This window comes from Cryptomeria japonica, chromosome 9 (assembly GCF_030272615.1).
Source record: "Cryptomeria japonica chromosome 9, Sugi_1.0, whole genome shotgun sequence".
In the NCBI taxonomy this organism is placed as follows: domain Eukaryota; kingdom Viridiplantae; phylum Streptophyta; class Pinopsida; order Cupressales; family Cupressaceae; genus Cryptomeria; species Cryptomeria japonica.
The window spans coordinates 469,683,918-469,695,953 of NC_081413.1; positions in this window are offsets into that span (position 1 = coordinate 469,683,918).

Here is a 12,036-nt window from a genome sequence, read left to right on the forward strand (position 1 = left end):
TTACTTCATGGGGAGAGTTAGCAGAGTTGTTTATTGCAAACTTCTCTCATAATATAGACAATCCAGTGAGTCTGATAGATTGTGCACCACAAAGCATAAATAAACAGAGACCTTTGCTATGTTCTTGCATAGATGGAGGTCATTGTATAGAAGGCATCCAAGCAATATACTAGAGGTAGAACAAGTGGACATATTTAGCGAAAATCTCATTCCACCAATCAAATATCCTTTGCAAATGCAATATTTAGATACATTCAAGGATATCACAGAAAAAGGTCTCAAATGTGAGAAGGGATTGTTGGAGAAAGGTATCATTAAAAAAATTAAAGATTCAAGAGCACTCGACAATACAAATGTAGATAAACACAATTTTTGGTCAAGTAATAAGAATGTTACAAAGGATGGTGTGGTTGATGCAAGAGTGGTCAATAGAGCTCAACCCACACTATCATTACAAGGACAAAACCAAAATGTAAATCATTCACAAGAAAATAATGCAACTATGACCACTGCCAATGTAGTCCAATCTAATATAGTTAGACCTCTAAGAAATATGATACCAAAAATAAATTTCACACCTTTGGGGGAACCTATTGATGCTACTCCAAAGAAGTTGATACAAACAAACATGATCACCTTGACATAAGCAAGACCATATGAACTAGGCCCATTCAAACCAGCCTAGTGGAATGACAATGATTTATGTGATTATCATTTCTCCAAAGGACACAAAACATCTAGTTGTTACAAGCTCAAGAATCTCATCCAGGACCTCATAGATCAAGGTGATGTAACAGTAGATACAGATAAAGGATCAACAAACCAGGCACATATCATATACAAAGATCCTTTTGTGAAGCATAATCAAGGACAAGCATTTATATCAAAAGGATAGGACAATACAACCAGCTACACCAAGGTTGCATACAATTATACAATCAGTGCAATTAGTGAAGGGGAGGCAATGTTGACAACCATCTCCATCAACCCTAGAAACAAAGATTGTGCAGTGGTAACCTATAGATCCAAAGTCACATTACAAGGAATACCTCCTCAGGCACGTCATCAAGAAAGCAAATTTAATGTTGTGGATCAGCTAAAGAAGACTCCCACTCAAATATCACTCTTTGAGTTACTCAGGATTTCACCGACTCATAGAGCAATTTTGGACAAAGCATTGCAAGATTCAATAGTATCTAGAGACATAGATGAAAGTGTATTACAAGAAATGGTGGGTACTATAACTGCTTCATCTAGGGTGGCCTTCATAGAGAAAGACATACCCATGGATAGGATCAGACACAGTGATCCTTTACATCTAGAAGCTTATGTTCATAGCAAAATAATAAGGAGAGCGCTCATAGATGGAGGGGCGGGACTGAATATATGTACCCTTAAGTTGATCAAGGAATTGGGTTATTCCCAATTTTACATAGACTTAACCAAGAAGATAAACATCAAGGCCTATGATGATGCGGAACATCCTTTCAAAGGATTGGTCACATTACCTATACAAATTGGACCAATTACTACACACATCAAATTCCAAGTGTTGGACAAAGAATTGGGATACAAAATGCTATTAGGAAGCCCATGGATATATGTCATGCAAGCGGTGCCTTCTACATTTCATCAATACATCAAATTCCTAGTCAATGGAGCAGAAATAATTGTGCATGGGGATCCTGACCCCTTTCAACACTGCAATACTTTAAGAGAAAACACAAACAATCAAGTTCCAATTAATCAAGCAACACCGCTTACTACACAAATGGACTCATTAACAATCACAAAAGCACAGAAAGATACACCTACAACATCTTCTTTACAGATTAAGGATGTTGGTTGTGGGGAATATTCTATCTCCAGTACATCAAAAATCAAACAATTATCTCTTTCTCCCAGATCTTTTGGGAAACCTCTGAATACTGTGATGAAATAAGATAAAGGAAAGGATATAGTCAGAAACTCAAATTCATGCTCATTCATCAGATGGGGAGACTTAGAGGAAGAATCCCTAGAAGAATATGTCAACCACTAGTTATATAAAGAAGAAGATGACATGACAATAGCCCACTTACCCTCAGATCATTATTTCAATGGTTTTAAAATGCTATAGAAACATGGGTATGATGGTACCACAGGCTTGGGAATACAACAATAAGGAAGAATAGAACTTGTTTTACCTTAGGAGAACCCGAAGAATCAAGGGTTAGGGTATAAACATGTTGCAAAGATAACAGAGGCAAGCCAATGAATACTAGACATTCTAAACAAGCCAAGACTAGCATCAGAGTATATACCTCAAAAATAGTTATCAAGATGGGTACTTCCTCCTTCACCTCATAGAAGAAAGCAGGCAACAACATATCATAGTACAAAATCAGATCGTGAAGATCTCAGACATCTTCTATGAAAAACTAATGTGACATCACCTAATAGTATGGTACCTGAAATAGTTTCACAAGCAAATGTGGAAACAGAAACTGGATCACCACCTGCAAATGTGCCTAATCCTTGGGTTCTGTCAATACTTTTACCAAGGGAGACAAACTTAGCTCTACCAAATGAGTTAGATGAAGAAAGACTGCAATGTCTTATACCAAGCTTAAGAAGGGTCTCCACCACACAAAGGAGATCCTCAAGTTAGGAACAAATTCTGTTACAAGAACAAGATGAGATAAGCGACACAACCTCAAATAGTGGAAGATATATAGAAAGCGTAAGAGATTCTCATGACTATGAGTTTCTATACATTCAAGACATTAGCCCACGAACAATGGACACGTCATATGACAATCAACCACTCATTGATGATGACAGTGTCTACGAAGATGTTCAGAACAACCAAATTTGCATGGTGTCAAACACTTCTCCAACAGACAAAAGAAAATATTTACCCATTGTACATTCACATCTAATTGGCTAGGGGCAAGAGGACTCACCAAATCTGGACTAGTTCGAGAATGATGTAGCTATTGCAAAATTCCTTGGTGTCAGAGAAGGATTTCCCTATGGATATCATAAGGCAAGATTTGCAATAGACTTGGATAGAACAACATACTTTGGCAAGGCTAGCTCATCCTCGAATCCAAATAAATCGAAAGAGACAGAAACAATGACTAGAGGAAGACTGGATGATCTTCCCATTGATAGAGAACAATCAACACTCCTTATGGAGGAAACAAAAGAAGTCAACATTGGAGATTCATTAAATATAAAAAATATTCATCTAGAAAAATCTCTAAATCCTATGGAGAAAGAGAAATTCATCTATTTCTTCAAGAAAAGACCCATCAACTTTATATGGCCTTATGCAGATCTGCCAAGATTGGACCCCGAGTTGGTATTACATCACTTACCTCTCTTAATAGGAGTAAAGCCATACAAACAAAAATTGAGAAAAGTGCATCCTCATATAGCCTTACTAGTCAAGATCGATTTATAGAAACTATTAGATGTGGGCTTCATCAGACCTATCGATTATGTAGAGTGGATTTCCAATTTAGTCCCAGTGACTAAACATTCTGAGGGCATCCATATCTGTACAAATTTCAGAGACCTTAACAAGGCTTGTCCTAAAGATGATTTCCCACTCCCAAATATTGACATAATTGTAGATCTGACAACAGGGAATGAAATGCTATCACTTATGGATGGTTTCTCAAGTTATAATAAGATTAGAATAACACCAGAGGACTGAGCTAAAACAACATTCACTTGTCCTTGGGGTACCTACTATTGGAATGTAATGCCTTTTGGTCTAAAAAATGTAGGAGCAACATATCAAAGAGCTATGACCACATTGTTTCATGATATGATAGATGATTTCATGAAAGACTATGTTGATGATATCCTAGAAAAATCACAAACCAGATCAAATAATTTAGAGGTCTTGGCAAAAATATTCGACAGATTGGAACAATACAAGGTAAGGTTAAATCCAAAGTAGTGTGTGTTTGGTATAATAAACTAGAAAGTTGTTAGGCTTCATAGTATCAAATAGAGGAATAGAGGTATATCCTGCAAAGGTGAAAGCCATCTTAGAAATGCCAACACCAACAACACTTAAATAACTTAGAATTATACAAGGTCGGCTTCAATCCATCAGGTGCTTCATAACACAATTGGCAAATAAGTGCCACCCATTTCAACACCTTTTAAAGAAAGGTGTTACATTCAAATAGTCAGAACAATGCCAAGAGACATTTCAAGCTTTGAAAGGCCATCTATTAACTACACCAGTTTTGATACCACTAGTCCATGGAAGACCATTACTCTTGTATATATCAGCCACTAACTCAGCTTTGGGTGCTCTTTTAGCACAACACGATCATCAAGGGAAATAACAAGTAGTCTACTGCATTAGTAGAACCCTTGTAGGTTATAAATTAAATTACACTACTATTGAGCATGCATGCCTAGCAATGGTCTTTGCCTCCCACAAGTTAAGACACTACATGATCACTCACAAGATCCAGCTTATTACAAAATTCGATCCACTCAAGAACCTTTTAAGTAGATTTGCACTGACTAGAAGGTTGGCCAAATGGGTAATGATCCTTAATGAATTCAACATCGAATATGTTGATAGAAAAGCCATCAAAGGGAAAATTATTGCAGACCAATTGGCAGAAGCACCAATGCTAGACCACCATCCTATGTTGATAGACTTTCCAGACAAGTTTGTCTTTATAGTCATAGTATCCAACGAGTGGAAATTATTCTTTGATGGATCACATACGAACCGTGGAGCAGGAGTGGGAATCATTTTTATCACACCTCAAGGTGACTCTATTCCCAAGTCATTCAAAATAAGATTTGCATGCACAAATAACATAGCCGAGTATGAAGCCTTGGTCATAGGACTTCAGACAATAATGTAATGGAAAATAAAGGACCTACAAGTATATGGTGACTCTCAACTCATTATAAATCAGGTAAATGATGATTATGAAACCAAAGATGACAAGTTGACACCTTACAAATAGTTGGTAGAAGAACTAAAGCAATATTTCACCAATATCACATTCAAGCAAATCCTCTGAGTACATAACCGAGCTACTGATGCAATGGAAATTGTGGGATCTCTCCTTGACGTGCCAAGCAATGGAACTTAGTTTGAGTTCGTAGTGGAACAACTGATGGTACCTTCATATGAAATACCCATTTCGGAATATGTTTGTGTAATAGTGGGACCTGAATCTCCTTGGTATCAAGAGATATATGCATATTTACATGATCGATATATGCCACCTAACCTTTCATCCAATCAAAGAAAGACTTTCATAAGGCAGGCATCTAGATACACACTCATTGCAGATACATTGTACATAAGAAGTTTGGATACAACTATACTTAGATGTCTCAATACCGATGAAGCACAACTAGCTCTACAAGAAGTTCACAATGGCATTTGTGATTCCCATGTCAGTGGCCCATATCTAGCTAAAAAAATGTTGAGAACAGGCTATTACTGGCCAACAATGGAGAAAGATTCATACAAATATGTGCAAAGATGCAGACAATGTCAGATCCATGGAGACCTAATCCATGCACCAACACAAGATCTTCAACAAATAACATCACCATGGCCATTCTCACAATGGGGACTTGATTTAGTAGGGAAGATCAACCTACTTCATCTAATGGACACAAGTTCATTCTCACTGCCACAAAATATTCACTAAATGGGTTGAGGTAATCCCTATGACCTATAATATAGGCAAGAAAATAGCTAAGTTTATTCTGAACTACATTATCTGCCGATATAAAATACCAATGAGCATTGTAAAGGATAATGGTAGACCTTTCAAAAACCACGAAGTGGCAGAAATTTGTGAACAATTCCATATTCAACAACACTTTGCAACTCCATACTACCCTCAAAGAAATGTTTAGGCAGAGGCGACAAACAAAATAAATCTTTAAAATTCTAAAAAAGGTTGTCAATGAAGCAGGCTGAGATTGGCACAAACAACTCAATCTTTCTCTACGGGCTTACAGAAAAGGTGTACGCACAACAACAGGTGCAACACCGTACTCTTTGGTATATGGTACATAAGCCATTTTGCCTGTTGAAGTAGAATTACCATCACTAAGGACATCTTTAAAGAATATCATATTTGATGAAGATCACAGAGTTGCAAGGTTGCAAGAGTTGGAACTCTTGGATGAAAAGAGACAGACTGCACTGAATCACTTACAAGGTTATCAAAATAGAATGTGCAGAAGCTACAATAAAAGAGTGAGACCACATCAGTTTGAAGTAGGAGACCTTGTCTTAAAGGAAACCCAGAGAAACTTAGTGGAGCAAGAAAAACCAGGAAAATTTGAATCAAACTAGCAAGGTCCTTTTTTCATAACATGAGTAGTTGGAAACAACACTTATCATTTAACAATAATGGAGGGATATCCACTCCCCGAACACATGAAAAGCATGCACCTAAAAAGATATTACATCTAAGGGATGGGTTCATTTAAATTTTCAGTACTGCATTTGCATATTTCTTTACTGCATTGTATTGCATATCTGCATTTCAAATTGCACAACATATAGCTACATATCATTGTTTCTTTATATATAGTTGCATCAATAAAGCAAGGAGATTGTCTAAGTCATTCACCTATCTGCATTGAAGGGAGAGAAGGTGGTTTCATTTCCTAGATACTTGTTTATGAAGTTTTAGGAGGTTTTTACTCATTCATCTTCAATGTTACCTTGTGATTGATCTTTATCCATGGTTATGTAGAGGTTTCACTATTGAGCCTTGTTACCCAAAATCTATCAATTGCTATATCTCAAACATTAATCAATAGCTCTAAGTCATTACAAATACCTAGTTGGTCACGTGGCTAGTGAAAAATCCAAAAATCTACTTTAGCGTCGTTGTAATTGTCATACCCAAGTAGGTTTCATTACTTACCAGTCAAGGCAAGAAAGTAAAAAAGAAAAGTAATGCCAATATCCATCTCAAGGCAAAATAGCACAAATATACAATTGAAATATCATGAAAAAAAGGTGCAATAAATATTGACTAAGGGAACATGAAAATAACTCCATCAGGGCTATGGACGCCTATTGGCAATGGAGAAATATTCGAGAGATTACAATGTATAACCTTGTTGGGGCTATAGACATCTGACTGGAAGCGAGGCTCTATCTAGAATGCTTTTGAAGTCAAAATAACTCACGTAGCTAGCCACATACACAGGCAAAAGAAGATCAAAGTTTCAAGAATTGATGGAGAAGTTTTACGTGCCTCCATTAATAAATCTTGGTTATATAGTGTGTTAGGTTGGATGGTCTAAGGTCTTCTAAGAATGGATTGAACTCCTATCTCTAAAATGTTTCACATCTTTAATCCAATTAGTGCATTTCAGAATGAAAGACACACACAATCATCCTTGTTCGAATAAGAATTGCATCTTCATCATGCATCTTGCATTAGCATAACTCGTATAAAAAATTCATTGCCTCCATATGCATCGCCCAGATCATCATGTCATAATAGGTCTGCATACTGGGGGCATAACTGAAAAAATCCTAAAAATCAATTAAAGTCCTGAAAAAATCTACCAAAAAACATGCATATATGATCCTTAAAAAATCAATAAAAAACATTTAGATAAAGTCTTGAAAAATTCAAAAACATTTGCAAAACACAAAAATCTTAAAAATCATAAAAATCATAAAAATTCATGAAAAACCCTTAAAATTAGAAAAAGATCCTGAACAAATACCAAAAAACAATCGAAAAACAACAAAATCAAACAAAAACATTTGAAAATGATCCACAAAAACCCTAAACATCGTAAAACTCAAAAACAAATTAAAAATAAAAAACAAGAAAAAAACTTGCAATAAAATGTCTCGTGAGAAATAAATACCCTAGTAGATATCCAATAAACACTTCACACGAAGTTCAACAAAGGATATAACTATCTTATGAAACATCTGCAACCAACTTGATCAAGTCTTTTCAATCGTCGATATCCACATCAACGTGATCATTATCATGTCTTAGACAGAATTAGATACACTCGAAACCAGACAGATAAGTCTTAAACGAGGTCCAAAACTTCTAATACTAGACATTATCAACCATCACATCAAACAAATCAAAGCAAAGGCATAGTCAGTTTAGCTGCCAAGTTTTGTCTAATTTGGTTTTTATCTTTTATCAATTGACGAAGATCATGTTTCTATGCTACTCAAGGATGTCCAAAAGTGAGTAGAGGAGCCATGATGGGCATGATCCTTTACTTTGTTTATTATTTTGTGGTGTGAACCAATGAAAAAAAGGGGCAATTTCTCTAGTGGGTGTCTGTGATAGGAACATTCAACCCGTGAATGCTACACATACCTTGACCCCTAGCGTAATTCTCAGAATGGAGGGTTCATTCCTTATTTGCTACGTGTTTGTTTCTTGCAATGAGATATCTATACATCCTAGTTCCTTATACCTTGGTGTACTAAGCTTCATTTTTATATAATAAGGCTCAATGATGATGATGTATTGCACTACGAATAAAGGCAAAGAAGAGTACTCATCACTCTCATATCATATCGATTTTTCTATCAAGTTAACACAGTTGATTCTTCATTTTTTAACGTATCTATTCATAATCTTTCCAAATCTATCTTTATTACTAATATTTGTTCTAATTAAAGAGGCACAGTCTACAATGTATTCCAACATGACAAAAACATTCATATAGGTTACATATCATTTTAGGTGCATTTGTTATTAGTTAGATTGCATTATCACTTAAATAAGTGTTACTTAGATTCACTGGCATTATCACTTAGCTTAAATGCATCTTCACTTACATTTCATTGCATTAGATTCATTCAGATTAATATCATGTAAAGTTCATTTTATATTTTTTATCATATTATCTGTTTCAAAAGCATTAGTTACACCATCATATCATCACATTACATTAAATAGAATGCACATAGAATCATAGAATGCATCACAAACTTCAAAATAGACACGTCACATAGAATCATACATCATATAAATAACACAAGGCATGTAGAACGTCGCCAAAATGCATATCATATATATCTCAAAAAGTGTCAGAGTACAACAAATCAAGTACAAGACAAAGTGTCTCAACCAACACTACCCATATCTCCAGGTGGATCTTGTTTGCTTGATCCTACCCCGATGATGCCCTAGGTGGACCCGTGACCCCAACTGTACTAGTAACACGATTAGTAGGTCTGCTAGATCTCCTACGCGGAATGTATCTCCTCTAAATTGGAGCTCATTGTCCCTCCGACATGACATCCTCATACTCACAACACCAGTACGTGCACTCTTGAGCAAGATGAATCAGTCTCCCATCTCTCGACCCTGTACCAAGATCAAGGTAGTGCTCCTATGCATCCCAGATCAATCTAGATCTGCGCACGACTGCATCTCTCTCCTGTTGGAGACTATCCCTCTCCTCCTGCAGATGATCCCTCTTTGCCGCAATATGATCTCTCTCTACCTCCAAAGCACCATACGCTCTACAAAAGTGCTCCCTATCATCCATCGGTCATTGTCTCAGTGTGACAACTAGATCCTCCAAGCTCCTAATCCAAGGTCTCAACACCTGCTCATCCTCACCCTCCTCCTCACCACCTCCCTCTATGGTTGGCACATCTCCAACTTGGGAAATCTTAATGTCCTACCTGACACCATCCCCACCGTCAATCCCTTTACTGCTAGATGATCTTGTCTCAGAATCATCACTCTCACTCCCATCCCGATCAGAGCTACTCATAGACTCGATGTCCCCACTGATGTCTACACCCCCCTCACTATCCTCATGCTCTACCTTTGTTGCCACTACTTCTGTTGTCAGTCCAATCTATCCCCCATCTCGTCCTTCCCCATCTCGACCTCCACCATCCCACCCTCTACCATGTCTCCCCCTACCTCTACCTCTTTGTGCCTTCCCGTGCTAGATTTGCTGAGGAGAAATAGGAATTGGATCAATCAATGGTACTGGCATATGATGTACCCACCAAGCATCATACTAAGGTGTAGCACGAGGATCTGCAACCCTAGTTGGCCGAAGATTATCAAACTCTGCAATAGAAACATGAGGCTGTACACAAGCCCCCCAATCCCCAATCTCTTGCATAATCCGAACAAAATAAGTTGTCACATCTGGCACACCTTGTACCTCCCCAAACTGTCATAGTACCCAACCAAGAAGATGGATGTCAATAACCCTGTGCCTACCAACATCTTAACCAATGAGATAATGTTGATGTCTACAATAAGGTAAATGTTGTGCATCATCAACCCAACCACAACAATCAAGATACGGTCTCCAAGAGAAATAATGCAATATATCAATTTGATGTCTCCAGTAAAGGGTGTTCCCTGATGCCCTATGTCCAATGCCATTCATGTATCTATAGGCATATGGCTGCTCATCAGCAAGATCAACATGAACCATCGGCCAAAAGATAGCCATATGCTCCCAATCTCATACTTGGGGCAAAGTGATGCAACAACCAATAGATTTGTACTCCAAGTATACAATACCATGCATTTGACGATATAAAGTAGCTAATAAGCACGAACCCCAAGCAAAAAAATGTCTATCAATAATCATGTCTCGGATGACTCTACCCCATCCAACAACGAAACCATGTGTCTGTTGATTAGGAATAAGTAAGCCAGCAACAACAAAGCATAGAATGACACTAAGGTCATCATAATCAAGATCATCCATGGGATCTCATATCAACCCCATATAGATAAGTCCTCTGAGCACTTGAACAAATAACACATTCTGGCAACACCATCATCACGATCAAATGTAACTCGAGTGCCATGAATGGGAATATGTAGACTAAACCACACATCATCCAGTGTGACTAATTCCTCACCAGTAGGTAAATGAAACGAACAAGTCACAGAATGCCACTGCTTGACTAAAGCAGTGATCATGGCCCTGTTGGTCGTAACCTTTGGCAAGTGCAATATGTGATATAAGCCTAAATGTCTGATCAAAGGAGTATCCTCATCAAGAAGCTCATAGCGACACTCGAGACCATCTGGCCTCGTCTGCCTACCAACAACGACAAGGTTATGTGCCTACAAGATGAAACACATAAAAATATCAAATACTATATTCGCATGACAAATATCAACTCATAAATTTTGGAAAAATCACAAAAACATCAATTGTGAATCAGATATAATGAAGATAGTCAAATGTGCACCATTAAAATCAATTGCGCATCACTAGAGTCAATTGCGCATCATTTAGAGCATATGTGAATTATTAAAGATAAATGTGCATTATTAAACACAATTGCGAGCCAAATAGTCAATTGCAATTTAATAGAAGCAAATGCGCACAAATATAATCAATTGTGAACAGATCGAAATGCAATTGCGCATTGATTAACAAAAAATTGCTTTGACAAAAACGTGTTTTTAAAAAAAAAACAAGCAAAAATGAGCAATTTTTTTGAAAAGCTTACCAGGCCTCCAGTGTCAGGCGGTCTCTGATATGAACGCACTAGATCAGACAAGTGCTACCTCTCTCTGTGGCCCGCCATCATGCTCCAATGTCGTAGGAAAGCACTAAAATCAATAAGAGCTCCACAAAATCAAATGAATGCAAATGACCAAATGAAAGGGAAAATTCACTATTTATATCTCAAAATTAGGGTTTTTCCCACTCCAATAGTCGCGGTCCCCTTGAAATTCAACGCACTTGTAGCACAGTCAAACAAACTCAAAATCGCACGAAACTTCATATTGTTTCTCACTACCACGATATCAAAAAAATAGTCTCAATTTCATAATTTTTCGACCACTTTTTTCGAGGGGGCATATTTACACTATAAGTATCACCGGGGTATACTAGGGCATAATTTTTTTCGTTTTCTTTGAAACAACTTCGTCTTGACATTGTATCAAAGAGGGGCAAATGTAGACACTGAAAAATGTCTTTTCATCATCACTAATTATTTGTCCTAATTAATTAAGTAATTCATTAATTATTTAATTACAC